Consider the following 7192-nt stretch of genomic DNA (forward strand, 5'->3'; position numbering starts at 1 on the left):
TGTATATATAGCAAGTCTAACCTATTTTTAGAAAAATTAAGCGTTTTAATGAGACATAATTTTCATGACAATTAAGCACACTACCATGATGAATGTTTCCTTTATTTATTTATTTATTTACTTTCATTTTTTAAGTTGTATTTTTTTTTTTTTAAATAATTCTGGTTCACATTCACATTAAGACCTATTAGTTTAGATTTAAATAAATGTTAATTAAAAGGAGTACAACAAATAAGTCCATGCTGGATAAATACAACTTACATATATATATTTTTTCACATTACAGTAATGGGCATTTTTATTTTGTCTTACAGTAATGAGAATGAGATTTATTTTTTTTATAGAAATGAGAAGATGTATTTTGTGGTACAGTAATGAAAATTTGATTCTTTTTTCTATGATACGGTTTTGACAGTGAGGGGTTTTTATGGTAATGAAAGAATTATATTTATTTTTGCTGTGTTACAATAATGAGAATTTGGTGCAAAAAATTTCAAAATTCTATCAAAAGGCAGAAATTTGAAAGGTTATAAAATAAGGTTAATTCTTAAAAAAAATCTAATTTTGCGATTTTTGTAATATTATTTTGGGGAGAAATATGACCTGGATCTTCATAGGCTTTGTAAGAGTCATCTGTGACTTATCTCACTGCATTCTTTATATCTCATAGACCTTATGCGTCAGAGAAACAAGTGTGCAGTTTTGTCTTTGAACTTCCGTTTTTGCGGTAGCTCTATAGCATTGCTGTTGAAGAGTAATTAGCTGGTGAAGTGGATTTACTTATTGTAGAGTTAATGAAACTTATAATGTGCATTGTAATGTTTGAAGCGGATGTCATAACAAATGTCAGTAGACTGAGAAGATATTAAAATGAGTGGTTGATTCATACATTCGTACGTACGACCTTACCTTCACGCTGTGGAAATACAAATGGAAGACAAGACAATGAACACAGTGCTGAAAAGGGGCGGCACTACATAAGGTCTATATATATATCTGATCTAGATTCAGTCTACACTCTTAGTCATGGTCAGTTTATTGGTTTGCTACATGCACAATTACCATGGAGTGAAAACAGTTTTTACAAAGCAAGTCAAGTATGTCTAATCCTTTGCTGGTCTCGCACTTTCTCATGGCAGAGAATGAGTTTTTTTTCTAGGAAAAGTGTCGCGTTGAGCTGCAGTAAAAAGTCATTTATTCTTCAGATAATGAAAAATGCATCCTGTTCTAGTGATAGTAGAAAAATGAGCTGGAGAAGTGCAAGTGAGGTTTATCTGCTGCTGCAGAAGTGAGCCTGTTAATGAGAATTCTTGTGAAAGTGCCTCTGCAAATTAGTGCGTCTATGTGTGTGCGTTTGCTTGCAGCTGCTGATTGGATGATTAGATTTAGTTGAACTAGTTTAGCACCGTTTCGAGTTGCACAGCACAACAAAACTAGATTATGAAAATGCACACTTGCAGTGTTTCAATGATTACAGTGGGACTGTTCAAGCTTTATGTTCAAGCTGAATGTGTTTGGTGAAAGTGCAGCTTTTTCTGTAAAAACAGATAATAATTTAAACCTCTCTGATTGCGTTCTTTTGTGGTATGCACTGAAGAACAAACTCCTTAACTGTTGAAGAACATACTGTATGTTTGCAGGTGTAGCATAATTACATAAACATGCTATATCTGTGAAAGCAGTTTACTGAAAAGTACAGTTTAATTATGAGGAGCAACTTTTTTGGTACTTTATAGCTCTGACACTTGGAAAACGCTTGAACAAATTTCATGCAAACTGGTAAAATTCAGTCATATATTTTTTTTTTATTTGAATTAACAGCTATTTGCTATCCGTGTAAATGTATAGTTCACCCAAAAATGAAAGTTACTCTCCCTCAAGCCATCCTAGGTGTATATGACTTTCTTCTTTCAGACAAATACAATCAGTTACATAAAAAAAAATGTCCTGGCTCTTCCAAGCTTTATGATTGCAGTGAATGGGGTTCGAGATTTTGAAGCCCAAAAAAGTGCATCCATCCATCATAAAAAGTGCTCCACACTGCTCCGGGGGGTTAATAAAGGCCTTCTGAAGGGATTCGATGTGTTTGTGTAAGAAAAATATCCATATTTAAAACTTTATAAACCATAAACTCTAGCTCCGTGTGGAGTACGGAGTACGTCAGTTGTATGATGGATGGATGCACTTTATTTTGCTTCAAAATCTCGCCACCATTCATTGCCATTATAAAGCTTAAAAGAGCCAGGACATTTCTTAATAATATAACTCAGATTGGATTCGTCTGAAAGAAGAAAGTCATACACACCTAGGATGGCTTGAGGGTGAGTAAATCATGGGGTAATTTTAATTTTGGGTGAACTATCCCTTTAAGGCTGCTTATATTAAACAGTATTACCACACACCTTTTCTCCTCATGGTGCTTTCTGTCTGATTGTTTTGGTGTGTTTGGTGCCTGCTAATAAGGAGGAAAGCGGACCAGATTAACTAAATGTGAAAATGACCATAGATTATCAGCAGATGCAGTACGTCATCCAGTATCATGACTGTTTTCAGAAGTCATACTCATTTGACATGTTATGTTTTGCATTCTGTCACAGCGTTGGAAAGTATGCATATTTGGACACAGTATCTGTCTGTGTGAGTGAGCGAGCACCTTTGGCGGCGGTGTGTACAGCTGCTCGCTGCAGATTACCATAATGATGCGAGCAGTTCAGTAGAGCAGAACGCACAAAGCTCAAGGAAGTAAGTGTGAAATTTAGGAAGAATTTACAACAGTGCCAATGCAGCACGCTTACACCGCAGCCTGCAGGAAGAGAGTCACTAATAGGATTTACAGCTTATGGAGGACTCCCTCTGTCACTATACACTGCTTCAGAAAACACTCAAGTCATTCATTATGTTCTCTTCCTCTCCATTGCACCCTCCTTCCCTCCTACTTTGCTCTGAGTTTGATAAGTCTAATTTAGCGGTAATTGGAATAAACATCAGAGTGCCTTAAATCTAACTGTTAGAAATGGCTGCAGTCTGTTAGTTTGGCTCTGTTTAATTACATTTTCAGGGAATCCTAAGACCTGCATTTATACTTACCTTTTACTTAGTATTAACACAAAAAAAGCACTAGCACTTTATATCTCCTCTGACTTTTTATTGCACAATTCATTATATATATATATATATATATGTATGTGTATGTGTGTGTGTATATATACTGTGATATATATGTGTATATATATGTATAGTGCCTTAAATCTAACTGTTAGAAATGGCTGCAGTCTGTTAGTTTGGCTCTGTTTAATTACATTTTCAGGGAATCCTAAGACCTGCATTTATACTTACCTTTTACTTAGTATTAACACAAAAAAAGCACTAGCACTTTATATCTCCTCTGACTTTTTATTGCACAATTCATTATATATATATATATATATATGTATGTGTATGTGTGTGTGTATATATACTGTGTGTGTATATATATATATATATATATGTGTGTGTGTGTATGTTTTAAGTCTAAATCTTTTATTCTAAATTCATATTTGTCAGATTTATGCTTAAAATAAATGTTTGTGCATCTTTTGAAGGCTTATAAGCAATTCATAATGATTTGATGGACAAATCTGATCCGTTTCATTACCAGTTTATATTTAATTTCAGCGATAATGTTTATTTCACCAAGAGGGTGGATTGGTTTATTGTATTTTTGCATTCGGTCATGTTTTCAGTGAATGCAATGTTTCCTCTGTGTCTAATTATGAGCCATTTTCTCTAATAATTATTAGAACTTCAATTTAAAGTGCCAAAGTCACATTGAAAATCATTATTTTTGTGCATCTCATTGATAAAGGTTTGAATAAAGAAACTTAAAATGTACAGATTAGCCTCTTATTCATATTTTTTTCACAGTATTTAGATTTAAAAAAAAAAAAAAAAACTTTTTTCATCACAAATTATATAATTTGAGTAAGAAGTTTAATTGAAAAATAAACAAGTGAAGCACAACATTAGGTTTTGCTCAGTGTTGTTACATTTGTTGGAAGGTGTTCAGAATGTATCTAAATTACTCCCAAGCCAAAAACAGATTATGAAATAATATATTTTAACAAAATATTTTAGTAAAATTGGAGGTGTTCACAAAAATGAGTTCATTAATCCCTCGTCTAGCCGTCCCAATGCTCCACATAGTAATTAAATATTTAAAATTATGTTTATTTGCACGTTTTCTGAGAGGTCTAACTTCTTTGTTTTAAAAAGTTGTGTTTGTACATCGGAAGCAAAGCACTTGCATCTGACGTTTCGGTTTTTGGTTTTGAAAGGAATATGCAGGAATGAGAATATAAATTGCGGGACTTGATTGATGTTAAAAGAGATATTAAGAGCGATAAGCCACGAAAAGGATCTTACTTGCACTGACTGACACATCCGGAGCGTGCGCACTAAGACGCCTCTAACAGCTCACAGCTCGTGATCCCGATACACAGAATTACAGTATTTCAAGATATCTGTCTTGACGAGTATTCACGCAAACATAATCTGTTATGTCTTAAGTGAACGTTTGGTTAACTGTTGGGGAATAAAACAGATAAAATAACAAAAATTACTGTATTGATTAATATAATGAATAGATCCATCGTGATTCATCTATAATGTTTTATAATTAAATTGTTACCATCTAAATCGTATTTGTAATCAAATCGAATTGAATAAGTGAAGATTCATACCTCTAGTCTCAATAACATCTTCTGTGATTGGTCAAAACTAGGGATGTTCATTTTAACCGGTTAACTGTTAACTGACCGTATAGAATTTTGACCGATTAATACTATCAGTTAAACGCTTTAAAAAGTCATTTATTTATTTTTTTTCAGTAATTTATCAAAATATTTAAAAAGATTTGCTTCATGATTAAAATACGCTACGCGTAAAAAAAATAGTTTTTTAGAGGGAAAAAAAACAAGTCACGTATAAGTCACATTTTATTATTTCATTCAGAAATAGGCCTAATGCCGACGCGAAATGTTTACAAACATTACACTGTAAACATAGCTAGGCTATTTTAGTTCCCCTCACTCCACAACAAAGCCTTTCAATTAACATTATTTAGAAAAGAACAAGAATTAAAAATATAAGCTATAGCTATATGAACAACAAGCCAAAACGAATTCATTTAGGCTAAAACGAAACTGAAACCAACGTTGGTGAGCGTCGGTTAGGAAAAATAACCGAAATGAACATCCCTAGTCAAAACACCCTGTGCAGTGCATTGTTTGTGGTATCATGGGAAAAACAAATGAACATATATTTTCCCTATAGATATGGGGTTTGACTTGGTGTGCCAAATTTGAGAGATTTTAAGGTATGGTTGCTAGGTCATTTTCTTTTGGAACCTTCAGAAAACTTTAACTAGATTTTTCTCTAAATTGACGTTGCTGACTCTGTCGGTGTAGCTCAGTCTTTTTTTTTTTTGTCAGATTCCAACAAATCATACTTTTTTTTTTTTTTTTTTTTTAAATAACAAAACTTTTGAAAATACACTTAACGGCACAGAGTTTACTACATATTTAAACTGAGCAGTGTTTTTTTTTCCCCATATGTTTGACTGATTGTATTTTATTATGATAATAAACAGGCTGCATTGTCAAGGTAGCAAAGCTTAACTGTGTGCGCACATGCGGCGCCGGCGCAATCACTTGAGTTTTTTCTTTCTAACAGTGGAAGCAACTATCCTTTTAGTCATAAAGATAATCAGAATTGTAAAAGTTGTGTACAAACAAAACTTTTGAAAATTTGCTCATTGTGACTCATTTTGCCAGCATGGGTCACACACACACACAGGCTGCATTTATTTGATCAATACAGTAAAATTGGTCAGATAGTAATATTGTGAAATATTATTAAAATTTAAAATAAATGAAAGAAATGTTCTTGTATGTTGAATAAAATGTAATTTTTTTCCTGATGACTTTTCAGCAGCCATTATATAAATTAATGAAACTGAAATTTTTATTAAATGTTGTGGTGCTTCAAATTTTTGTGGAAACTGAGATTTTTCTTTGATGAATCGGAAGTCCAAAAACAGCATTTATTCGAAATAGAAATCTTTTGTAACATTGTAAATATCTTTGTTGTCACTTTTGATCAATTTAATGTCCTTGCTGAATAGAAATGTTAATTTATTTATCTTTATTTTACTTATGATAGTGTACCACAGAAATGTTTACAGCAAATATTTTAAATATACATACAGTTTATCTGTCTATCTATCTATCTATCTATCTATCTATTTATATATATAACAGTATATATATACCTTTTTCATTGTTATTATTATTATTATTATTATTATATGTAATACGCTTAACATATAATTAAGCCTAATAAACTTGTTTTTGTGAAATGTTTCACTTGAATAGTAAGTTGATCAGATCTGTTTGGATCCTATGTACCATTCATTCATGAATTTTTCCACCGAGACTTTATAATTCTATATGATACTGTTGTTCTATTAAGAATTATTGCCAGTAGATGAAATAATGGAAACATAAAGAATCCCTTCCTTTCATATGAGGTTACACTAAGGTAAAGTGTAATGATAAAGGGTTCTTCGTCTTTTACAGAATGAAATGAATCTCTTTAACAAAGGTTACACAGCATATGGTTAAATGTGGCCCATTACTATACACAGAAGAAATGTTCTGTCATTCTGCGAGGCAGATAAGCCATCGTTGCACAGTGGGATTAAAAACATTGGCAGTCTTGCTCAAGGTCACCACGCACAGAGCGCTCGTTCCTTCAGTCATACTTTCACAGTGAGATGATGTATGAACAGCGGCACTGAACGCTTCCAGGCAAACACAACTCTAATTAAAGTGGTGCAATAGTAAAGTGTGATAATGTAGGAGAAAGGAGGTCAGGAGGAAAGAGAGAACAGAAGAAAACAAACAAGAGCACATGTAAACTGCCTGTTGGGTTTGATTCAGCTGTGCTGAATTTTTCATGATGCTACATGCACCAGAGTCTTAGCTTTACTGTCTCACTGTAGCTGCAGTGATTTACTTTGTGAAAACATCAGGTTTTAAGGAATAGTTTGCCACAAAATGAAATTTTGGCCAGTGTTTATTCATCTCCATGTCTTTTGCAAAGCATATTTTCTTTCATGGAACACAAAAAAAAAAAAAAAAAAATTGACAATGTT

At 32.9% G+C, this 7192-nt stretch overlaps 1 protein-coding gene across 2 annotated transcripts in view; it reads left to right on the top strand.

Annotated features, from left to right (window-relative positions):
• LOC107728526 (rap guanine nucleotide exchange factor 5-like) overlaps positions 1 to 7192 on the top strand; it is a 33718-nt gene that overhangs the window by 11640 nt on the left and 14886 nt on the right. The gene's annotated exons all lie outside the window — the stretch shown is intronic.

The sequence above is a fragment of the Sinocyclocheilus rhinocerous genome, unplaced genomic scaffold (assembly GCF_001515625.1).
Source record: "Sinocyclocheilus rhinocerous isolate Xijiao unplaced genomic scaffold, SAMN03320098_v1.1 scaffold3047, whole genome shotgun sequence".
Lineage (NCBI taxonomy): Eukaryota > Metazoa > Chordata > Actinopteri > Cypriniformes > Cyprinidae > Sinocyclocheilus > Sinocyclocheilus rhinocerous.